The sequence below is a fragment of the Nothobranchius furzeri genome, chromosome 3 (genome assembly GCF_043380555.1).
Source record: "Nothobranchius furzeri strain GRZ-AD chromosome 3, NfurGRZ-RIMD1, whole genome shotgun sequence".
NCBI lineage: Eukaryota > Metazoa > Chordata > Actinopteri > Cyprinodontiformes > Nothobranchiidae > Nothobranchius > Nothobranchius furzeri.
This window is the reverse complement of record NC_091743.1, coordinates 38,790,094-38,815,408: the sequence shown is the minus strand read 5'-3', so window position 1 is coordinate 38,815,408 and position 25,315 is coordinate 38,790,094.

Sequence of the window (25,315 nt, the reverse complement as noted above, 5' to 3'; positions counted from 1 at the left end):
CCTATAGGAATGTGCGATCATCATGAAACGTTCAGATCACTTACAACTCAATAGATTCTACCTTCTTGTAACGTTTCAGCCTGATTGGACCTTGTTTTCACACAAATTGACCCAGAATGATGTGAAATTGTGCTTCTTGCAACATAATTCTGGGTGCCTTTTCCAAACCATAAGGGCTAATGACTCCATTCCTTTTTGTGGTTGTAGGGGCTGCTGAATGGAGTACACTAAAACAAACCTGATCTCTCTAGGACATTCAGAAGCCAAGTTATATGCCCACAAAGGTGTAACTGGACTACTTCTTTAAATTGACACCAGATCCGGTGACCTTTGGGACATGGTTTGAGCCCCTAGAAGAATGTGCGATCATCATGAAACGTTCAGATCACTTACAACTCAATTGATTCTACCTTCTTGTAACGTTTCAGCCTGATTGGACCTTGTTTTCACACAAATGGACCCAGAATGATGTGAAATTGTGCTTCGTGCAACATAATTCTGGGTGCCATTTAAAAACCATAAGGGCTAATGACTCCATTCCTTTTTGAGGTAATAGGGGCTGTTAATTGGAGTACTCTAAAACAAACCTGACCTCTCTAGGATAATAAGAAGCCAAGTTATAAGCCCACAAATGTCTAAATGGACTACTTCTTTAAAGTGACACCAGGCCCAGTGACCTTTGGGACATGGTTTGACCCCCTATAGGAATGTGCGATCATCATGAAACGTTCAGATCACTTACAACTCAATAGATTCTACCTTCCTGTAACGTTTCAGCCTGATTGGACCTTGTTTTCACACAAATGAACCCAGAATGATGTGAAATTGTGCTTCGTGCAACATAATTCTGGGTGCCATTTACAAACCTTATGCTAATGACTCCATTCCTTTTTGTGGTTGTAGGGGCTGTTGATTGGAGTACACTAAAACAAACCTGACCTCTCTAGGATACTCAGAAGCCAAGTTATAAGCCCACAAAGGTGTAACTGGACCACTTCTTTTAATTTACACCAGATCCGGTGACCTTTGGGACATGGTTTGACCCCCTTAGGAAAGTGCTATCATCATGAAACGTTCAGATCACTTACAACTCAATAGATTCTACCTTCCTGTAACGTTTCCGCCTGATTGGACCTTGTTTTCACACAAATGAACCAAGAATGATGTGAAATTGTGCTTCGTGCAACATAATTCTGGGTGCCATTTAAAAACCATAAGCGCTAATGACTCCATTCCTATTTGGGGTAATGGGGGCTGTTAATTGGAGTACTCTAAAACAAACCTGACCTCTCTAGGATATTCAGAAGCCAAGTTATAATCCCACAAATGTGTAACTGGACTACTTCTTTAAAGTGACACCAGGCCCAGTGACCTTTGGGACATGGTTTGACCCCCTATAGGAATGTGCGATCATCATGAAACGTTCAGATCACTTACAACTCAATAGATTCTACCTTCTTGTAACGTTTCAGCCTGATTGGACCTTGTTTTCACACAAATTGACCCAGAATGATGTTAAATTGTGCTTCTTGCAACATAATTCTGGGTGCCTTTTCCAAACCATAAGGGCTAATGACTCCATTCCTTTTTGTGGTTGTAGGGGCTGTTGAATGGAGTACACTAAAACAAACCTGATCTCTCTAGGACATTCAGAAGCCAAGTTATAAGCCCACAAAGGTGTAACTGGACTACTTCTTTAAATTGACACCAGATCCGGTGACCTTTGGGACATGGTTTTACCCCCTATAAGAATGTGCGATCATCATGAAACGTTCAGATCACTTATAAGGTCTTACTGAGCGCCTCCAGGAGAGAGGCCCAAGCAAGACGTGCCCCGAGGAGCGTCTTGCCACATGTCAACACTGGGTCTGACTGAGCGCCTCCATGAGAGAGGCCCAAGCAAGACGCGCCCCGAGGAGCGTCTTGCCACATGTCAACACTGGGTCTGACTGAGCGCCTCCAGGAGAGAGGCCCCAAGCAAGACGCGCCCCGAGAAGCGTCTTGCCACATGTCAACAATGGGTCTGACTGAGCGCCTCCAGGAGAGAGGCCCAAGCAAGACGCGCCCCGAGGAGCGTCTTGGCACTTGTCAACACTGGGTCTGACTGAGGGCCTCCATGAGAGAGGCCCAAGCAAGACGCGCCCGGAGGAGCGTCTTGCCACATGTCAACACTGGGTCTGACAGAGGGCCTCCAGGAGAGAGGCCCAAGCAATATGTGCCCCGAGGAGCGTCTAGCCACATGTCACCACTGGGTCTGACTGAGCGCCTCCAGGAGAGAGGCCCAAGCAAGACGCGCCCCGAGGAGCGTCTTGCCACATGTCAGCACTCGGTCTGACTGAGCACCTCCAGTAGAGAGAGCCAAGCAAGACGCGTCCCTAGGAGTGTTTTGCCACATGTCAACACTGGGTCTGACAGAGGGCCTCCAGGAGAGAGGCCCAAGCAAGACGCGCCCCGAGGAGTGTCTTGCCACATGTCAACACTGGGTCTGACTGAGCGCCTCCAGGAGAGAGGCCCAAGCAAGACGCGCCCCGAGGAGCGTCTTGACACATGTCAACACTGGGTCTGACAGAGGGCCTCCAGGAGAGAGGCCCAAGCAATACGTGCCCCGAGGAGCGTCTTGCCACATGTCACCACTGGGTCTGACTGAGCGCCTCCAGGAGAGAGGCCCAAGTAAGACGCGCCCCGAGGAGCGTCTTGCCACATGTCAACACTGGGTCTGACTGAGCGCCTCCAGGAGAGAGGCCCAAGCAAGACGCGCCCCGAGGAGCGTCTTGCCACATGTCAACACTGGGTCTGACTGAGCGCCTCCAGGAGAGAGGCCCAAGCAAGACGTGCCCCGAGGAGCGTCTTGCCACATGTCAACACTGGGTCTGACTGAGCGCCTCCAGGAGAGAGGCCCAAGCAAGAAGCGCCCCGAGGAGCGTCTTGCCACATGTCAACAATGGGTCTGACTGAGCGCCTCCAGGAGAGAGGCCCAAGCAAGACGCGCCCCGAGGAGCGTCTTGCCATATGTCACCACTGGGTCTGACTGAGCGCCTCCAGGAGAGAGGCCCAAGCAAGACGCGCCCCGAGGAGCGTCTTGCCACATGTCAGCACTCGGTCTGACTGAGCGCCCCCATGAGAGAGGCCCAAGCAATACGCGCCCCGAGGAATGTCATGCCATATGTCACCAAAGGGTCTGACTGAGCGCCTCCAGGAGAGAGGCCCTAGCAAGACGCGCCCCGAGGTGCGTCTTGCCACATGTCAGCACTCGGTCTGACTGAGCGCCCCCAGGAGAGAGGCCCAAGCAAGACGCGCCCCGAGGAATGTCATGCCATATGTCACCACTGGGTCTGACTGAGCGCCTCCAGGAGAGAGGCCCAAGCAAGACGCGCCCCGAGGAGCGTCTTGCCACATGTCAGCACTCGGTCTGACTGAGCGCCTCCAGGAGAGAGGCCCAAGCAAGACGCGCCCCTAGGAGCGTCTTGCCACATGTCAACACTGGGTCTGACTGAGCGCATCCAGGAGAGAGGCCCAAGCAAGACGCGCCCCGAGGAGTGTCTTGCCTCATGTCAACACTGTGTCTGACAGAGGGCCTCCAGGAGAGAGGCCCAAGCAACACGCGCCCCGAGGAGCATCTTGCCATATGTCACCACTGGGTCTGACTGAGCGCCTCCAGGAGAGAGGCCCAAGCAAGACGCGCCCCGAGGAGAGTCTTGCTACATGTCAGCACTCGGTCTGACTGAGCGCCTCCAGGAGAGAGGCCCAAGCAAGACGCACCCCTAGGAGCGTCTTGCCACATGTCAACACTGGGTCTGACAGCGGGCCTCCAGGAGAGAGGCCCAAGTAAGACGCGCCCCGAGGAGCGTCTTGCCACATGTCAACACTGGGTCTGACTGAGCGCCTCCAGGAGTGAGGCCCAAGCAAGACGCGCCCCGAGGAGCGTCTTGCCACATGTCAACACTGGGTCTTACTGAGCGCCTCCAGGAGAGAGGCCCAAGCAAGACGTGCCCCGAGGAGCGTCTTGCCACATGTCAACACTGGGTCTGACTGAGCGCCTCCATGAGAGAGGCCCAAGCAAGACGCGCCCCGAGGAGCGTCTTGCCACATGTCAACACTGGGTCTGACTGAGCGCCTCCAGGAGAGATGCCCAAGCAAGACGTGCCCCGAGGAGCGTCTTGCCACACGTCAACAATGGGTCTGACTGAGCGCCTCCAGGAGAGAGGCCCAAGCAACACGCGCCCCGAGGAGCGTCTTGCCATATGTCAACACTGGGTCTGACTGAGCGCCTCCAGGAGAGAGGCCCAAGCAAGACACGCCCCGAGGAGTGTCTTGCCACATGTCACCACTGGGTCTGACTGAGCTCCTCCAGGAGAGAGGCCCAAGCAAGACGCGCCCCGAGGAGCGTCATGCCACATGTCACTACTCGGTCTGACTGAGCGCCTCCAGGAGAGAGGCCCAAGCAAGACGCGCCCCGAGGAGCGTCTTGCCACGTGTCAACACTGGTTCTGATTGAGGGCCTCCAGGAGAGAGGCCCAAGCAAGACGCGCCCCGAGGAGAGTCTTGCCACATGTCAACACTGGGTCTGACAGAGGGCCTCCAGGAGAGAGGCCCAAGCAATACATGCCCCGAGGAGCGTCTAGCCACATGTCACCACTGGTTCTGACTGAGCGCCTCTAGGAGAGAGGCCCAAGCAAGACGCGCCCCTAGGAGCGTCTTGCCACATGTAAACACTGGGTCTGACTGAGCGCCTCCAGGAGAGAGTCCCAAGCAAGAAGCGCCCCGAGGAGCGTCTTGCCACATGTCAGCACTCGGTCTGACTGAGCGCCTCCAGGAGAGAGGCCCAAGCAAGACGCGCCCCTAGGAGCGTCTTGCCACATGTCAACACTGGGTATGACAGAGGGCCTCCAGGAGAGAGGCCCAAGCAAGACGCGCCCCGAGGAGCGTCTTGCCACATGTGACCACTGGGTATGACTGAGCGCCTCCAGGAGAGAGGCCCAAACAAGACGTGCCCCGAGGAGCGTCTTGCCACATGTCAACACTGGGTCTGACATAGCGCCTCCAGGAGAGAGTCCAAAGCAAGAAGCGCCCCGAGGAGCGTCTTGCCACATGTCAACAATGGGTCTGACTGAGGGCCTCCAGGAGAGAAGCCCAAGCAAGATGCGCCCCGAGGAGCGTCTTGCCACATGTCAACAATGGGTCTGACTGAGCGCCTCCAGGAGAGAGGCCCAAGCAAGACGCGCCCCGAGGAGTGTCTTGACACTTGTCAACACTGCGTCTGACTGAGGGCCTCCATGAGAGAAGCCCAAGCAAAACGCGCCCCGAGGAGTGTCTTGCCACATGTCAACACTGGGTCTGACAGAGGGCCTCCAGGAGAGAGGCCCAATTAAAACGCGCCCCGAGGAGCGTCTTGCCATATGTCACCACTGGGTCTGACTGAGCGCCTCCAGGAGAGAGGCCCAAGCAAGACGCGCCCCGAGGAGCGTCTTGCCACATGTCAGCACTCGGTCTGACTGAGCGCCTCCAGGAGAGAGAGCCAAGCAAGACGCGCCCCTAGGAGCGTCTTGCCACATGTCAACAATGGGTCTGACTGAGCGCCCCCAGGAGAGAGGCCCAAGCAAGACGCGCCCCTAGGAGTGTCTTGACACTTGTCAACACTGGGTCTGACTGAGGGCCTCCATGAGAGAAGCCCAAGCAAGACGCGCCCCGAGGAGTGTCTTGCCACATGTCAACACTGGGTCTGACAGAGGGCCTCCAGGAGAGAGGCCCAATTAAAACGCGCCCCGAGGAGCGTCTTGCCATATGTCACCACTGGGTCTGACTGAGCGCCTCCAGGAGAGGGGCCCAAGCAAGACGCGCCCCGAGGAGCGTCTTGCAACATGTCAGCACTCGGTCTGACTGAGCGCCTCCAGGAGAGAGAGCCAAGCAAGACGCGCCCCTAGGAGCGTCTAGCCACATGTCACCACTGGGTCTGACTGAGCACCTCCAGGAGAGAGGCCCAAGCAATAGGTGCCCTGAGGAGCGTCTTGCCACATGTCAACACTGGGTCTGACTGAGCGCCTCCAGGAGAGAGGCCCAAGTAAGACGCGCCCCGAGGAGCGTCTTGCCACATGTCAACACTGGGTCTGACTGAGCGCCTCCAGGAGTGAGGCCCAAGCAAGACGCGCCCCGAGGAGCGTCTTGCCACATGTCAACACTGGGTCTTACTGAGCGCCTCCAGGAGAGAGGCCCAAGCAAGACGTGCCCCGAGGAGCGTCTTGCCACATGTCAACACAGGGTCTGACTGAGCGCCTCCATGAGAGAGGCCCAAGCAAGACGCGCCCCGAGGAGCGTCTTGCCACATGTCAACACTGGGTCTGACTGAGCGCCTCCAGGAGAGAGGCCCAAGCAAGACGTGCCCCGAGGAGCGTCTTGCCACACGTCAACAATGGGTATGACTGAGCGCCTCCAGGAGAGAGGCCCAAGCAACACGCGCCCCGAGGAGCGTCTTGCCATATGTCACCACTGGGTCTGACTGAGCGCCTCCAGGAGAGAGGCCCAAGCAAGACACGCCCCGAGGAGCGTCTTGCCACATGTCAGCACTCGGTCTGACTGAGCGCCTCCAGGAGAGAGGCCCAAGCAACACGCGCCCCGAGGAGCGTCTTGCCATATGTCAACACTGGGTCTGACTGAGCGCCTCCAGGAGAGAGGCCCAAGCAAGACACGCCCCGAGGAGCGTCTTGCCACATGTCAGCACTCGGTCTGACTGAGCGCCTCCAGGAGAGAGGCCCAAGCAAGACGCGCCCCTAGGAGCGTCTTGCCACATGTCAACACTGGGTCTGACAGCGGGCCTCCAGGAGAGAAGCCCAAGCAAGACGCGCCCCGAGGAGTGTCTTGCCACATGTCACCACTGGGTCTGACTGAGCTCCTCCAGGAGAGAGGCCCAAGCAAGACGCGCCCCGAGGAGCGTCATGCCACATGTCACTACTCGGTCTGACTGAGCGCCTCCAGGAGAGAGGCCCAAGCAAGACGCGCCCCGAGGAGCGTCTTGCCACGTGTCAACACTGGTTCTGATTGAGGGCCTCCAGGAGAGAGGCCCAAGCAAGACGCGCCCCGAGGAGAGTCTTGCCACATGTCAACACTGGGTCTGACAGAGGGCCTCCAGGAGAGAGGCCCAAGCAATACATGCCCCGAGGAGCGTCTAGCCACATGTCACCACTGGTTCTGACTGAGCGCCTCTAGGAGAGAGGCCCAAGCAAGACGCGCCCCTAGGAGCGTCTTGCCACATGTAAACACTGGGTCTGACTGAGCGCCTCCAGGAGAGAGTCCCAAGCAAGAAGCGCCCCGAGGAGCGTCTTGCCACATGTCAGCACTCGGTCTGACTGAGCGCCTCCAGGAGAGAGGCCCAAGCAAGACGCGCCCCTAGGAGCGTCTTGCCACATGTCAACACTGGGTATGACAGAGGGCCTCCAGGAGAGAGGCCCAAGCAAGACGCGCCCCGAGGAGCGTCTTGCCACATGTGACCACTGGGTATGACTGAGCGCCTCCAGGAGAGAGGCCCAAACAAGACGTGCCCCGAGGAGCGTCTTGCCACATGTCAACACTGGGTCTGACATAGCGCCTCCAGGAGAGAGTCCAAAGCAAGAAGCGCCCCGAGGAGCGTCTTGCCACATGTCAACAATGGGTCTGACTGAGGGCCTCCAGGAGAGAAGCCCAAGCAAGATGCGCCCCGAGGAGCGTCTTGCCACATGTCAACAATGGGTCTGACTGAGCGCCTCCAGGAGAGAGGCCCAAGCAAGACGCGCCCCGAGGAGTGTCTTGACACTTGTCAACACTGCGTCTGACTGAGGGCCTCCATGAGAGAAGCCCAAGCAAAACGCGCCCCGAGGAGTGTCTTGCCACATGTCAACACTGGGTCTGACAGAGGGCCTCCAGGAGAGAGGCCCAATTAAAACGCGCCCCGAGGAGCGTCTTGCCATATGTCACCACTGGGTCTGACTGAGCGCCTCCAGGAGAGAGGCCCAAGCAAGACGCGCCCCGAGGAGCGTCTTGCCACATGTCAGCACTCGGTCTGACTGAGCGCCTCCAGGAGAGAGAGCCAAGCAAGACGCGCCCCTAGGAGCGTCTTGCCACATGTCAACAATGGGTCTGACTGAGCGCCCCCAGGAGAGAGGCCCAAGCAAGACGCGCCCCTAGGAGTGTCTTGACACTTGTCAACACTGGGTCTGACTGAGGGCCTCCATGAGAGAAGCCCAAGCAAGACGCGCCCCGAGGAGTGTCTTGCCACATGTCAACACTGGGTCTGACAGAGGGCCTCCAGGAGAGAGGCCCAATTAAAACGCGCCCCGAGGAGCGTCTTGCCATATGTCACCACTGGGTCTGACTGAGCGCCTCCAGGAGAGGGGCCCAAGCAAGACGCGCCCCGAGGAGCGTCTTGCAACATGTCAGCACTCGGTCTGACTGAGCGCCTCCAGGAGAGAGAGCCAAGCAAGACGCGCCCCTAGGAGCGTCTAGCCACATGTCACCACTGGGTCTGACTGAGCACCTCCAGGAGAGAGGCCCAAGCAATAGGTGCCCTGAGGAGCGTCTTGCCACATGTCAACACTGGGTCTGACTGAGCGCCTCCAGGAGAGAGGCCCAAGTAAGACGCGCCCCGAGGAGCGTCTTGCCACATGTCAACACTGGGTCTGACTGAGCGCCTCCAGGAGTGAGGCCCAAGCAAGACGCGCCCCGAGGAGCGTCTTGCCACATGTCAACACTGGGTCTTACTGAGCGCCTCCAGGAGAGAGGCCCAAGCAAGACGTGCCCCGAGGAGCGTCTTGCCACATGTCAACACAGGGTCTGACTGAGCGCCTCCATGAGAGAGGCCCAAGCAAGACGCGCCCCGAGGAGCGTCTTGCCACATGTCAACACTGGGTCTGACTGAGCGCCTCCAGGAGAGAGGCCCAAGCAAGACGTGCCCCGAGGAGCGTCTTGCCACACGTCAACAATGGGTATGACTGAGCGCCTCCAGGAGAGAGGCCCAAGCAACACGCGCCCCGAGGAGCGTCTTGCCATATGTCACCACTGGGTCTGACTGAGCGCCTCCAGGAGAGAGGCCCAAGCAAGACACGCCCCGAGGAGCGTCTTGCCACATGTCAGCACTCGGTCTGACTGAGCGCCTCCAGGAGAGAGGCCCAAGCAAGACGCACCCCTAGGAGCGTCTTGCCACATGTCAACACTGGGTCTGACAGCGGGCCTCCAGGAGAGAGGCCCAAGTAAGACGCGCCCCGAGGAGCGTCTTGCCACATGTCAACACTGGGTCTGACTGAGCGCCTCCAGGAGTGAGGCCCAAGCAAGACGCGCCCCGAGGAGCGTCTTGCCACATGTCAACACTGGGTCTTACTGAGCGCCTCCAGGAGAGAGGCCCAAGCAAGACGTGCCCCGAGGAGCGTCTTGCCACATGTCAACACTGGGTCTGACTGAGCGCCTCCATGAGAGAGGCCCAAGCAAGACGCGCCCCGAGGAGCGTCTTGCCACATGTCAACACTGGGTCTGACTGAGCGCCTCCAGGAGAGATGCCCAAGCAAGACGTGCCCCGAGGAGCGTCTTGCCACACGTCAACAATGGGTCTGACTGAGCGCCTCCAGGAGAGAGGCCCAAGCAACACGCGCCCCGAGGAGCGTCTTGCCATATGTCACCACTGGGTCTGACTGAGCGCCTCCAGGAGAGAGGCCCAAGCAAGACACGCCCCGAGGAGCGTCTTGCCACATGTCAGCACTCGGTCTGACTGAGCGCCTCCAGGAGAGAGGCCCAAGCAAGACGCGCCCCTAGGAGCGTCTTGCCACATGTCAACACTAGGTCTGACAGCGGGCCTCCAGGAGAGAGGCCCAAGCAAGACGCGCCCCGAGGAGTGTCTTGCCACATGTCACCACTGGGTCTGACTGAGCTCCTCCAGGAGAGAGGCCCAAGCAAGACGCGCCCCGAGGAGCGTCATGCCACATGTCACTACTCGGTCTGACTGAGCGCCTCCAGGAGAGAGGCCCAAGCAAGACGCGCCCCGAGGAGCGTCTTGCCACGTGTCAACACTGGTTCTGATTGAGGGCCTCCAGGAGAGAGGCCCAAGCAAGACGCGCCCCGAGGAGAGTCTTGCCACATGTCAACACTGGGTCTGACATAGGGCCTCCAGGAGAGAGGCCCAAGCAATACATGCCCCGAGGAGCGTCTAGCCACATGTCACCACTGGTTCTGACTGAGCGCCTCCAGGAGAGAGGCCCAAGCAAGACGCGCCCCTAGGAGCGTCTTGCCACATGTAAACACTGGGTCTGACTGAGCGCCTCCAGGAGAGAGTCCCAAGCAAGAAGCGCCCCGAGGAGCGTCTTGCCACATGTCAGCACTCGGTCTGACTGAGCGCCTCCAGGAGAGAGGCCCAAGCAAGACGCGCCCCTAGGAGCGTCTTGCCACATGTCAACACTGGGTATGACAGAGGGCCTCCAGGAGAGAGGCCCAAGCAAGACGCGCCCCGAGGAGCGTCTTGCCACATGTGACCACTGGGTATGACTGAGCGCCTCCAGGAGAGAGGCCCAAGCAAGACGTGCCCCGAGGAGCGTCTTGCCACATGTCAACACTGGGTCTGACATAGCGCCTCCAGGAGAGAGTCCAAAGCAAGAAGCGCCCCGAGGAGCGTCTTGCCACATGTCAACAATGGGTCTGACTGAGGGCCTCCAGGAGAGAAGCCCAAGCAAGATGCGCCCCGAGGAGCGTCTTGCCACATGTCAACAATGGGTCTGACTGAGCGCCTCCAGGAGAGAGGCCCAAGCAAGACGCGCCCCGAGGAGTGTCTTGACACTTGTCAACACTGGGTCTGACTGAGGGCCTCCATGAGAGAAGCCCAAGCAAAACGCGCCCCGAGGAGTGTCTTGCCACATGTCAACACTGGGTCTGACAGAGGGCCTCCAGGAGAGAGGCCCAATTAAAACGCGCCCCGAGGAGCGTCTTGCCATATGTCACCACTGGGTCTGACTGAGCGCCTCCAGGAGAGAGGCCCAAGCAAGAAGCGCCCCGAGGAGCGTCTTGCCACATGTCAACAATGGGTCTGACTGAGCGCCCCCAGGAGAGAGGCCGAAGCAAGACGCGCCCCTAGGAGTGTCTTGACACTTGTCAACACTGGGTCTGACTGAGGGCCTCCATGAGAGAAGCCCAAGCAAGACGCGCCCCGAGGAGTGTCTTGCCACATGTCAACACTGGGTCTGACAGAGGGCCTCCAGGAGAGAGGCCCAATTAAAACGCGCCCCGAGGAGCGTCTTGCCATATGTCACCACTGGGTCTGACTGAGCGCCTCCAGGAGAGAGGCCCAAGCAAGACGCGCCCCGAGGAGCGTCTTGCAACATGTCAGCACTCGGTCTGACTGAGCGCCTCCAGGAGAGAGAGCCAAGCAAGACGCGCCCCTAGGAGCGTCTAGCCACATGTCACCACTGGGTCTGACTGAGCACCTCCAGGAGAGAGGCCCAAGCAATAGGTGCCCTGAGGAGCGTCTTGCCACATGTCAACACTGGGTCTGACTGAGCGCCTCCAGGAGAGAGGCCCAAGTAAGACGCGCCCCGAGGAGCGTCTTGCCACATGTCAACACTGGGTCTGACTGAGCGCCTCCAGGAGTGAGGCCCAAGCAAGACGCGCCCCGAGGAGCGTCTTGCCACATGTCAACACTGGGTCTTACTGAGCGCCTCCAGGAGAGAGGCCCAAGCAAGACGTGCCCCGAGGAGCGTCTTGCCACATGTCAACACAGGGTCTGACTGAGCGCCTCCATGAGAGAGGCCCAAGCAAGACGCGCCCCGAGGAGCGTCTTGCCACATGTCAACACTGGGTCTGACTGAGCGCCTCCAGGAGAGAGGCCCAAGCAAGACGTGCCCCGAGGAGCGTCTTGCCACACGTCAACAATGGGTCTGACTGAGCGCCTCCAGGAGAGAGGCCCAAGCAACACGCGCCCCGAGGAGCGTCTTGCCATATGTCACCACTGGGTCTGACTGAGCGCCTCCAGGAGAGAGGCCCAAGCAAGACACGCCCCGAGGAGCGTCTTGCCACATGTCAGCACTCGGTCTGACTGAGCGCCTCCAGGAGAGAGGCCCAAGCAAGACGCGCCCCTAGGAGCGTCTTGCCACATGTCAACACTAGGTCTGACAGCGGGCCTCCAGGAGTGAGGCCCAAGCAAGACGCGCCCCGAGGAGTGTCTTGCCACATGTCACCACTGGGTCTGACTGAGCTCCTCCAGGAGAGAGGCCCAAGCAAGACGCGCCCCGAGGAGCGTCATGCCACATGTCACTACTCGGTCTGAATTAGCGCCTCCAGGAGAGAGGCCCAAGCAAGACGCGCCCCGAGGAGCGTCTTGCCACGTGTCAACACTGGTTCTGATTGAGGGCCTCCAGGAGAGAGGCCCAAGCAAGACACGCCCCTAGGAGCGTCTTGCCACATGTCAACACTGGGTATGACAGAGGGCCTCCAGGAGAGAGGCCCAAGCAAGACGCGCCCCGAGGAGCGTCTTGCCACATGTGACCACTGGGTATGACTGAGCGCCTCCAGGAGAGAGGCCCAAGCAAGACGTGCCCCGAGGAGCGTCTTGCCACATGTCAACACTGGGTCTGACATAGCGCCTCCAGGAGAGAGTCCAAAGCAAGAAGCGCCCCGAGGAGCGTCTTGCCACATGTCATCAATGGGTCTGACTGAGGGCCTCCAGGAGAGAAGCCCAAGCAAGATGCGCCCCGAGGAGCGTCTTGCCACATGTCAACAATGGGTCTGACTGAGCGCCTCCAGGAGAGAGGCCCAAGCAAGACGCGCCCCGAGGAGTGTCTTGACACTTGTCAACACTGGGTCTGACTGAGGGCCTCCATGAGAGAAGCCCAAGCAAAACGCGCCCCAAGGAGTGTCTTGCCACATGTCAACACTGGGTCTGACAGAGGGCCTCCAGGAGAGAGGCCCAATTAAAACGCGCCCCGAGGAGCGTCTTGCCATATGTCACCACTGGGTCTGACTGAGCGCCTCCAGGAGAGAGGCCCAAGCAAGACGCGCCCCGAGGAGCGTCTTGCCACATGTCAGCACTCGGTCTGACTGAGCGCCTCCAGGAGAGAGAGCCAAGCAAGAAGCGCCCCTAGGAGCGTCTTGCCACATGTCAACAATGGGTCTGACTGAGCGCCCCCAGGAGAGAGGCCCAAGCAAGACGCGCCCCGAGGAGTGTCTTGACACTTGTCAACACTGGGTCTGACTGAGGGCCTCCATGAGAGAAGCCCAAGCAAGACGCACCCCGAGGAGTGTCTTGCCACATGTCAACACTGGGTCTGACAGAGGGCCTCCAGGAGAGAGGCCCAATTAAAACGCGCCCCGAGGAGCGTCTTGCCATATGTCACCACTGGGTCTGACTGAGCGCCTCCAGGAGAGAGGCCCAAGCAAGACGCGCCCCGAGGAGCGTCTTGCAACATGTCAGCACTCGGTCTGACTGAGCGCCTCCAGGAGAGAGAGCCAAGCAAGACGCGCCCCTAGGAGCGTCTAGCCACATGTCACCACTGGGTCTGACTGAGCACCTCCAGGAGAGAGGCCCAAGCAAGACGCGCCCCGAGGTGCGTCTTGCCACATGTCAGCACTCGGTCTGACTGAGCGCCTCCAGGAGAGAGGCCCAAGCAAGACGCGCCCCGAGGAGCGTCTTGCCACATGTCAACACTGGGTCTGACTGAGCGCCTCCAGGAGAGAGGCCCAAGCAATAGGTGCCCTGAGGAGCGTCTTGCCACATGTCAACACTGGGTCTGACTGAGCGCCTCCAGGAGAGAGGCCCAAGCAAGACGCGCTCCGAGGAGCGTCTTGCCACATGTCAACACTGGGTCTGACAGAGGGCCTCCAGGAGAGAGGCCCAAGCAAGACGTGCCCCGAGGAGCGTCTTGCCACATGTCAACACTGGGTCTGACTGAGCACCTCCAGGAGAGAGGCCCAAGCAAGAAGCGCCCCGAGGAGCGTCTTGCCACATGTCAACAATGGGTCTGACTGAGGGCCTCCAGGAGAGAAGCCCAAGCAAGACGCGCCCCGAGGAGTATCTTGACACTTGTCAACACTGGGTCTGACTGAGGGCCTCCATGAGAGAAGCCCAAGCAAGACGCGCCCCGAGGAGTGTCTTGCCACATGTCAACACTGGGTCTGACAGACGGCCTCCAGGAGAGAGGCCCAAGCAATACGCGCCCCGAGGAGCCTCTTGCCATATGTCACCACTGGGTCTGACTGAGCGCCTCCAGGATAGAGGCCCAAGCAAGACGCGCCCCGAGGAGCGTCTTGCCACATGTCAGCACTCGGTCTGACTGAGCGCCTCCAGGAGAGAGAGCCAAGCAAGACGCGCCCCTAGGAGCGTCTTGCCACATGTCAACACTGGGTATGACAGAGGGCCTCCAGGAGAGAGGCCCAAGCAAGACGCGCCCCGAGGAGTGTCTTGCCACATGTCAACACTGGGTCTGACTGAGCGCCTCCAGGAGAGAGGCCCAAGCAAAGCGCCCCGAGATGCGTCTTGCCATATGTCACCACTGGGTCTGACTGAGCGCCTCCAGGAGAGAGGCCCAAGCAAGACGCGCCCCGAGGAGCGTCTTGCCACATGTCAGCACTCGGTCTGACTGAGCGCCTCCAGGAGAGAGGCCCAAGCAAGACGCGCCCTTAGGAGCGTCTTGCCACATGTCAACACTGGGTCTGACTGAGCGCCTCCAGGAGAGAGGCCCAAGCAAGACGTGCCCCGAGGAGCGTCTTGCCACACGTCAACAATGGGTCTGACTGAGCGCCTCCAGGAGAGAGGCCCAAGCAACACGCGCCCCGAGGAGCGTCTTGCCATATGTCACCACTGGGTCTGACTGAGCGCCTCCAGGAGAGAGGCCCAAGCAAGACACGCCCCGAGGAGCGTCTTGCCACATGTCAGCACTCGGTCTGACTGAGCGCCTCCAGGAGAGAGGCCCAAGCAAGACGCGCCCCTAGGAGCGTCTTGCCACATGTCAACACTAGGTCTGACAGCGGGCCTCCAGGAGAGAGGCCCAAGCAAGACGCGCCCCGAGGAGTGTCTTGCCACATGTCACCACTGGGTCTGACTGAGCGCCTCCAGGAGAGAGGCCCAAGCAAGACGCGCCCCGAGGAGCGTCATGCCACATGTCACTACTCGGTCTGACTGAGCGCCTCCAGGAGAGAGGCCCAAGCAAGACGCGCCCCGAGGAGCGTCTTGCCACGTGTTAACACTGGGTCTGATTGAGGGTCTCCAGGAGAGAGGCCCAAGCAAGACGCGCCCCGAGGAGAGTCTTGCCACATGTCAACACTGGGTCTGACAGAGGGCCTCCAGGAGAGAGGCCCAAGCAAGACGCGCCCCGAGGAGCGTCTTGCCACATGTCAGCACTCGGTCTGACTGAGCGCCTCCAGGAGAGAGAGCCAAGCAAGACGCGCCCCTAGGAGCGTCCAGCCACATGTCACCACTGGGTTTGACTGAGCACCTCCAGGAGAGAGGCCCAAGCAAGACGCGCCCCGAGGTGCGTCTTGCCACATGTCAGCAGTCGGTCTGACTGAGCGCCTCCAGGAGAGAGGCCCAAGCAAGACGCGCCCCGAGGAGCGTCTTGCCACATGTCAACACTGGGTCTGATTGAGCGCCTCCAGGAGAGAGGCCCAAGCAAGACGTGCCCCGAGGAGCGTCTTGCCACATGTCAACACTGGGTCTGACTGAGCGCCTCCAGGAGAGAGGCCCAAGCAATAGGTGCCCTGAGGAGCGTCTTGCCACATGTCAACACTGGGTCTGACTGAGCGCCTCCAGGAGAGAGGCCCAAGCAAGACGCGCCCCGAGGAGCGTCTTGCCACATGTCAACACTGGGTCTGACAGAGGGCCTCCAGGAGAGAGGCCCAAGCAAGACGTGCCCCGAGGAGCGTCTTGCCACATGTCAACACTGGGTCTGACTGAGCGCCTCCAGGAGAGAGGCCCAAGCAAGAAGCGCCCCGAGGAGCGTCTTGCCACATGTCAACAATGGGTCTGACTGAGGGCCTCCAGGAGAGAAGCCCAAGCAAGACGCGCCCCGAGGAGTATCTTGACACTTGTCAACACTGGGTCTGACTGAGGGCCTCCATGAGAGAAGCCCAAGCAAGACGCGCCCCGAGGAGTGTCTTGCCACATGTCAACACTGGGTCTGACAGACAGCCTCCAGGAGAGAGGCCCAAGCAATACGCGCCCCTAGGAGCGTCTTGCCACATGTCAACACTGGGTATGACAGAGGGCCTCCAGGAGAGAGGCCCAAGCAAGACGCGCCCCGAGGAGTGTCTTGCCACATGTCAACACTGGGTCTGACTGAGCGCCTCCAGGAGAGAGGCCCAAGCAAAGCGCCCCGAGATGCGTCTTGCCATATGTCACCACTGGGTCTGACTGAGCGCCTCCAGGAGAGAGGCCCAAGCAAGACGCGCCCCGAGGAGCGTCTTGCCACATGTCAGCACTCGGTCTGACTGAGCGCCTCCAGGAGAGAGGCCCAAGCAAGATGCGCCCCTAGGAGCGTCTTGCCACACGTCAACAATGGGTCTGACTGAGCGCCTCCAGGAGAGAGGCCCAAGCAACACGCGCCCCGAGGAGCGTCTTGCCATATGTCATCACTGGGTCTGACTGAGCGCCTCCAGGAGAGAGGCCCAAGCAAGACACGCCCCGAGGAGCGTCTTGCCACATGTCAGCACTCGGTCTGACTGAGCGCCCCCAGGAGAGAGGCCCAAGCAAGACGCGCCCCTAGGAGCGTCTTGCCACATGTCAACACTAGGTCTGACAGCGGGCCTCCAGGAGAGAGGCCCAAGCAAGACGCGCCCCGAGGAGTGTCTTGCCACATGTCACCACTGGGTCTGACTGAGCGCCTCCAGGAGAGAGGCCCAAGCAAGACGTGCCCCGAGGAGCGTCTTGCCACACGTCAACAATGGGTCTGACTGAGCGCCTCCAGGAGAGAGGCCCAAGCAAGACGTGCCCCGAGGAGCGTCTTGCCACACGTCAACAATGGGTCTGACTGAGCGCCTCCAGGAGAGAGGCCCAAGCAACACGCGCCCCGAGGAGCGTCTTGCCATATGTCACCACTGGGTCTGACTGAGCGCCTCCAGGAGAGAGGCCCAAGCAAGACACGCCCCGAGGAGCGTCTTGCCACATGTCAGCACTCGGTCTGACTGAGCGCCTCCAGGAGAGAGGCCCAAGCAAGACGCGCCCCTAGGAGCGTCTTGCCACATGTCAACACTAGGTCTGACTGAGGGCCTCCAGGAGAGAGGCCCAAGCAAGACGCGCCCCGAGGAGTGTCTTGCCACATGTCACCACTGGGTCTGACTGAGCGCCTCCAGGAGAGAGGCCCAAGCAAGACGCGCCCCGAGGAGCGTCATGCCACATGTCACTACTCGGTCTGACTGAGCGCCTCCAGGAGAGAGGCCCAAGCAAGACGCGCCCCGAGGAGCGTCTTGCCACGTGTTAACACTGGGTCTGATTGAGGGCCTCCAGGAGAGAGGCCCAAGCAAGACGCGCCCCGAGGAGAGTCTTGCCACATGTCAACACTGGGTCTGACAGAGGGCCTCCAGGAGAGAGGCCCAAGCAATACATGCCCCGAGGAGCGTCTAGCCACATGTCACCACTGGTTCTGACTGAGCGCCTCCAGGAGAGAGGCCCAAGCAAGACGCGCCCCGAGGAGCGTCTTGCCACATGTCAGCACTCGGTCTGACTGAGCGCCTCCAGGAGAGAGGCCCAAGCAAGACGCGCCCCGAGGAGCGTCTTACCACATGTCACCACTGGGTCTGACTGAGAGCCTCCAGGAGAGAGGCCCAAGCAAGACGCGCCCCGAGGAGCGTCTTGCCACATGTCAACACTGGGTCTGACTGAGCGCCTCCAGGAGAGAGGCCCAAGTAAGACGCGCCCCGAGGAGCGTCTTGCCACATGTCAACACTGGGTCTGAATGAGCGCCTCCAGGAGAGAGGCCCAAGCAAGACGCGCCCCGAGGAGCGTCTTGCAACATGTCAACACTGGGTCTGACTGAGCGCCTCCAGGAGAGAGGCCCAAGCAAGACGTGCCCCGAGGAGCGTCTTGCCACATGTCAACACTAGGTCTAACTAAGCGCCTCCAGGAGAGAGGCACGAGCAAGAAGCGCCCCGAGGAGCGTCTTGCCACATGTCAACAATGGGTCTGACTGAGGGCCTCCAGGAGAGAGAGCCAAGCAAGACGCGCCCCTAGGAGCATCTTGCCACATGTCAAAACTGGGTCTGACAGAGGGCCTCCAGGAGAGAGGCCCAAGCAAGACGCGCCCCGAGGAGTGTCTTGCCACATGTCAACACTGGGTCTGACTGAGCGCCTCCAGGAGAGAGGCCCAAGCAAGACGCGCCCCGAGGAGCGTCTTGACACATGTCAACACTGGGTCTGACTGAGGGCCTCAATGAGAGAAGCCCAAGCAAGACGCGCCCCGAGGAGCGTCTTGCCACATGTCAACACTAGGTCTGACAGCGGGCCTCCAGGAGAGAGGCCCAAGCAAGACGCGCCCCGACTGAGCGCCTCCAGGAGAGAGGCCCAAGCAAGACGTGCCCCGAGGAGCGTCTTGCCACACGTCAACAATGGGTCTGACTGAGCGCCTCCAGGAGAGAGGCCCAAGCAAGACGTGCCCCGAGGAGCGTCTTGCCACACGTCAACAATGGGTCTGACTGAGCGCCTCCAGGAGAGAGGCCCAAGCAACACGCGCCCCGAGGAGCGTCTTGCCATATGTCACCACTGGGTCTGACTGAGCGCCTCCAGGAGAGAGGCCCAAGCAAGACACGCCCCGAGGAGCGTCTTGCCACATGTCAGCACTCGGTCTGACTGAGCGCCTCCAGGAGAGAGGCCCAAGCAAGACGCGCCCCTAGGAGCGTCTTGCCACATGTCAACACTAGGTCTGACTGAGGGCCTCCAGGAGAGAGGCCCAAGCAAGACGCGCCCCGAGGAGTGTCTTGCCACATGTCACCACTGGGTCTGACTGAGCGCCTCCAGGAGAGAGGCCCAAGCAAGACGTGCCCCGAGGAGCGTCTTGCCACGTGTTAACACTGGGTCTGATTGAGGGCCTCCAGGAGAGAGGCCCAAGCAAGACGCGCCCCGAGGAGAGTCTTGCCACATGTCAACACTGGGTCTGACAGAGGGCCTCCAGGAGAGAGGCCCAAGCAATACATGCCCCGAGGAGCGTCTAGCCACATGTCACCACTGGTTCTGACTGAGCGCCTCCAGGAGAGAGGCCCAAGCAAGACGCGCCCCGAGGAGCGTCTTGCCACATGTCAGCACTCGGTCTGACTGAGCGCCTCCAGGAGAGAGGCCCAAGCAAGACGCGCCCCGAGGAGCGTCTTACCACATGTCACCACTGGGTCTGACTGAGAGCCTCCAGGAGAGAGGCCCAAGCAAGACGCGCCCCGAGGAGCGTCTTGCCACATGTCAACACTGGGTCTGACTGAGCGCCTCCAGGAGAGAGGCCCAAGTAAGACGCGCCCCGAGGAGCGTCTTGCCACATGTCAACACTGGGTCTGAATGAGCGCCTCCAGGAGAGAGGCCCAAGCAAGACGCGCCCCGAGGAGCGTCTTGCAACATGTCAACACTGGGTCTGACTGAGCGCCTCCAGGAGAGAGGCCCAAGCAAGACGTGCCCCGAGGAGCGTCTTGCCACATGTCAACACTAGGTCTAACTAAGCGCCTCCAGGAGAGAGGCACGAGCAAGAAGCGCCCCGAGGAGCGTCTTGCCACATGTCAACAATGGGTCTGACTGAGGGCCTCCAGGAAAGAGAGCCAAGCAAGACGCGCCCCTAGGAGCATCTTGCCACATGTCAAAACTGGGTCTGACAGAGGGCCTCCAGGAGAGAGGCCCAAGCAAGACGCGCCCCGAGGAGTGTCTTGCCACATGTCAACACTGGGTCTGACTGAGCGCCTCCAGGAGAGAGGCCCAAGCAAGACGCGCCCCGAGGAGCGTCTTGACACATGTCAACACTGGGTCTGACTGAGGGCCTCAATGAGAGAAGCCCAAGCAAGACGCGCCCCGAGGAGCGTCTTGCCACATGTCAACACTGGGTCTGACAGAGGGCCTCCAGGAGAGAGGCCCAAGCAATACGTACCCCGAGGAGCGTCTTGCCACATGTCACCACTGTGTCTGACTGAGCGCCTCCAGGAGAGAGGCCCAAGTAAGACGCGCCCCGAGGAGCGTCTTGCAACATGTCAACACTGGGTCTGACTGAGCGCCTCCAGGAGAGAGGCCCAAGCAAGACGCGCCCCGAGGAGCGTCTTGCCACATGTCAACACTGGGTCTGACTGAGCGCCTCCAGGAGAGAGGCCCAAGCAAGACGTGCCCCGAGGAGCGTCTTGCCACATGTCAACACTGGGTCTGACTGAGCGCCTCCAGGAGAGAGGCCCAAGCAAGAAGCGCCCCGAGGAGCGTCTTGCCACATGTCAACAATGGGTCTAACTGAGGGCCTCCAGGAGAGAAGCCCAAGCAAGACACGCCCCGAGGAGTGTCTTGCCACATGTCAACACTGTGTCTGACAGAGGGCCTCCAGGAGAGAGGCCCAATCAATACGCGCCCCGAGGAGCGTCTTGCCATATGTCACCACTGGGTCTGACTGAGCGCCTCCAGGAGAGAGAGCCAAGCAAGACGCGCCCCTAGGAGTGTCTTTACAGTACTCCAGTTAGCAGCCCCCATTACCACTAAAAGGAATGGAGTCATTAGCACTTATGGTTTTTAAATGGCACCCAGAATTATGTTGCACGAAGCACAATTTCACATCATTCTGGGTTCATTTGTGTGAAAACAAGGTCCAATCAGGCTGAAACGTTACAGGAAGGTAGAATCTATTGAGTTGTAAGTGATCTGAACGTTTCATGATGATAGCACTTTCCTAAGGGGGTCAAACCATGTCCCAAAGGTCACCGGATCTGGTGTCAATTTAAAGAAGTAGCCCGGTTACACATTTGTGGGCTTATAACTTGGCTTCTGAATGTCCTAGAGAGATCAGGTTTGTTTTGATGTACTCCAACCAACAGCCCCTACAACCACAAAAAGGAATGGAGTCATTAGCACTTATGGTTTGTAAATGGCACCCAGAATTATGTTGCACGAAGCACAATTTCACATTATTCTGGGTCCATTTGTGTGAAAACAAGGTCCAATCAGGCTGAAACGTTACAAGACAGTAGAATCTATTGAGTTGTAAGTGATCTGAACGTTTCATGATGATCGCACTTTCCTAAGGGGGTCAAACCATGTCCCAAAGGTCACCGGATCTGGTGTCAATTTAAAGTAGTCCAGTTACACATTTGTGGGCTTATAACTTGGCTTCTGAATGTCCTAGAGAGATCAGGTTTGTTTTAATGTACTCCAACCAACAGCCCCTACAACCACAAAAAGGAATGGAGTCATTAGCACTTATGGTTTGTGAATGGCACCCAGACTTATGTTGCACGAAGCACAATTTCACATCATTCTGGGGTAATTTGTGTGTAAACAAGGTCCAATCAGGCTGAAACGTTACAGGAAGGTAGAATCTATTGAGTTGTAAGTGATCTGCACGTTTCATGATGATAGCACTTTCCTAAGGGGGTCAAACCATATCCCAAAAGTCACCGGATCTGGTGTCAATTTAAAGAAGTAGTCCAGTTACACATTTGTGGGCTTATAACTTGGCTTCTGAATGTCCTAGAGAGATCAGGTTTGTTTTAGTATAATCCAATCAACAGCCCCTACAACCACAAAAAGGAATGGAGTCATTAGCACTTATGGTTTTTAAATGGCACCCAGAATTATGTTGCACGAAGAACAATTTCACATAATTCTGGGTCCATTTGTGTGAAAACAAGGTCCAATCAGGCTGAAACGTTACAAGACGGTAGAATCTATTGAGTTGTAAGTGATCTGAACGTTTCATGATGATGGCACTTTCCTAAGGGGGTCAAACAATGTCCCAAAGGTCACCGGATCTGGTGTAAATTTAAAGAAGTAGTCCAGTTACACATTTGTGGGCTTATAACTTGGCTTCTGAATGTCCTAGAGAGATCAGGTTTGTTTTAATGTACTCCGACCAACAGCCCCTACAACCACAAAAAGGAATGGAGTAATTAGCACTTATGGTTTGTGAATGGCACCCAGACTTATGTTGCACGAAGCACAATTTCACATCATTCTGGGTCCATTTGTGTGAAAACAAGGTCCAATCAGGCTGAAACGTTACAAGAAGGTAGAATCTATTGAGTTGTAAGTGATCTGAACGTTTCATGATGATCGCACATTCCTATAGGGGGTCAAACCATGTCCCAAAGGTCACCGGGCCTGGTGTCACTTTAAAGAAGTAGTCCAATTACACCTTTGTGGGCTTATAACTTGGTTTCTGAATGTCCTAGAGAGATCAGGGTTATTTTAGTGTACTCCAATCAACAGCCCCTACAACCTCAAAAAGGAATGGAGTCATTAGCACTTATGGTTTTTAAATGGCACCCAGAATTATGTTGCACGAAGCAAAATTTCACATCATTCTGGGTCCATTTGTGTGAAAACAAGGTCCAATCAGGCTGAAACGTTACAAGAAGGTAGAATCTATTGAGTTGTAAGTGATCTGAACGTTTGATGATGATCGCACATTCCTATTGGGGGTCAAACCATGTCCCAAAGGTCACCGGGCCTGGTGTCACTTTAAAGAAGTAGTCCAGTTACACCTTTGTGAGCTTATAACTTGGCTTCTGAATGTCCTAGAGAGGTCAGGTTTGTTTTAGAGTACTCCAGTTAGCAGCCCCCATTACCACAAAAAGGAATGGAGTCATTAGCACTTATGGTTTTTAAATGGCACCCAGAATTATGTTGCACGAAGCACAATTTCACATCATTCTGGGTTCATTTGTGTGAAAACAAGGTCCAATCAGGCTGAAACGTTACAGGAAGGTAGAGTTTATTGAGTTGTAAGTGATCTGAACGTTTCATGATGATAGCACTTTCCTAAGGGGGTCAAACCATGTCCCAAAGGTCACCGGATCTGGTGTCAATTTAAAGAAGTAGCCCAGTTACACATTTGTGGGCTTATAACTTGGCTTCTGAATGTCCTAGAGAGATCAGGTTTGTTTTAATGTACTCCAACCAACAGCCCCTACAACCACAAAAAGGAATGGAGTCATTAGCACTTATGGTTTGTAAATGGCACCCAGACTTATGTTGCACGAAGCACAATTTCACATCATTCTGGGTCCATTTGTGTGAAAACAAGGTCCAATCAGGCTGAAACGTTACAAGACGGTAGAATCTATTGAGTTGTAAGTGATCTGAACGTTTCATGATGATAGCACTTTCCTAAGGGGGTCAAACCATGTCCCAAAGGTCACCGGATCTGGTGTCAATTTAAAGAAGTAGTCCAGTTACACATTTGTGGGCTTATAACTTGGCTTCTGAATGTCCTAGAGAGATCAGGATTGTTTTAGTATACTCCAATCAAAAGCCCCTACAACCACAAAAAGGAATGGAGTCATTAGCACTTATGGTTTTTAAATGGCACCCAGAATTATGTTGCACGAAGCACAATTTCACATCATTCTGGGTTCATTTGTGTGAAAACAAGGTCCAATCAGGCTGAAACGTTACAGGAAGGTAGAATCTATTGAGTTGTAAGTGATCTGAACGTTTCATGATGATCGCACTTTCCTAAGGGGGTCAAACCATGTCCCAAAGGTCACCGGATCTGGTGTAAATTTAAAGAAGTAGTCCAGTTACACATTTGTGGGCTTATAACTTGGCTTCTGAATGTCCTAGAGAGATCAGGTTTGTTTTAATGTACTCCAACCAACAGCCCCTACATCCACAAAAAGGAATGGAGTCATTAGCACTTATGGTTTTTAAGTGGCACCCAGAATTATGTTGCACGAAGCACAATTTCACATCATTCTGGGTCCATTTGTGTGAAAACAAGGTTCAATCAGGCTGAAACGTTACAAGAAGGTAGAATCTATTGAGTTGTAAGTGATCTGAACGTTTCATGATGATCGCACATTCCTATAGGGGGTCAAACCATGTCCCAAAGGTCACCGGGCCTGGTGTCACTTTAAAGAAGTAGTCCAATTACACCTTTGAGGGCTTATAACTTGGTTTCTGAATGTCCTAGAGAGATCAGGTTTGTTTTAGTGTACTCCAATCAACAGCCCCTACAACCTCAAAAAGGAATGGAGTCATTAGCACTTATGGTTTTTAAATGGCACCCAGAATTATGTTGCACGAAGCAAAATTTCACATCATTCTGGGTCCATTTGTGTGAAAACAATGTCCAATCAGGCTGAAACGTTACAAGAAGGTAGAATCTATTGAGTTGTAAGTGATCTGAACGTTTCATGATGATCGCACATTCCTATTGGGGGTCAAACCATGTCCCAAAGGTCACCGGGCCTGGTGTCACTTTAAAGAAGTAGTCCAGTTACACCTTTGTGAGCTTATAACTTGGCTTCTGAATATCCTAGAGAGGTCAGGTTTGTTTTAGAGTACTCCAATTAGCAGCCCCCATTACCACTAAAAGGAATGGAGTCATTAGCACTTATGGTTTTTAAATGGCACCCAGAATTATGTTGCACGAAGCACAATTTCACATCATTCTGGGTCCATTTGTGTGAAAACAAGGTCCAATCAGGCTGAAACGTTACAAGAAGGTAGAATCTATTGAGTTGTAAGTGATCTGAACGTTTCATGATGATCGCACATTCCTATAGGGGGTCAAACCATGTCCCAAAGGTCACTGGGCCTTGTGTCACTTTAAAGAAGTAGTCCAGTTACACATTTGTGGGCTTATAACTTGGCTTCTGAATATCCTAAAGAGGTCAGGTTTGTTTTAGAGTACTCCAATTAACAGCCCCCATTACCACTAAAAGGAATGGAGTCATTAGTACTTATGGTTTTTAAATGGCACCCAGAATTATGTTGCACGAAGCACAATTTCACATCATTCTGGGTTCATTTGTGTGAAAACAAGGTCCAATCAGGCTGAAACGTTACAGGAAGGTAGAATCTATTGAGTTGTAAGTGATCTGAACGTCTCATGATGATAGCACTTTCCTAAGGGGGTCAAACCATGTCCCAAAGGTCACCGGATCTGGTGTAAATTTAAAGAAGTAGTCCAGTTACACATTTGTGGGCTTATAACTTGGCTTCTGAATGTCCTAGAGAGATCAGGTTTGTTTTAATGTACTCCAATCAACAGCCCCTACAACCACAAAAAGGAATGGAGTCATTAGCACTTATGGTTTGTAAATGGCACCCACAATTATGTTGCACGAAGCACAATTTCACATCATTCTGGGTCCATTTGTGTGAAACAAGGTCCAATCAGGCTGAAACGTTACAAGAAGGTAGAATCTATTGAGTTGTAAG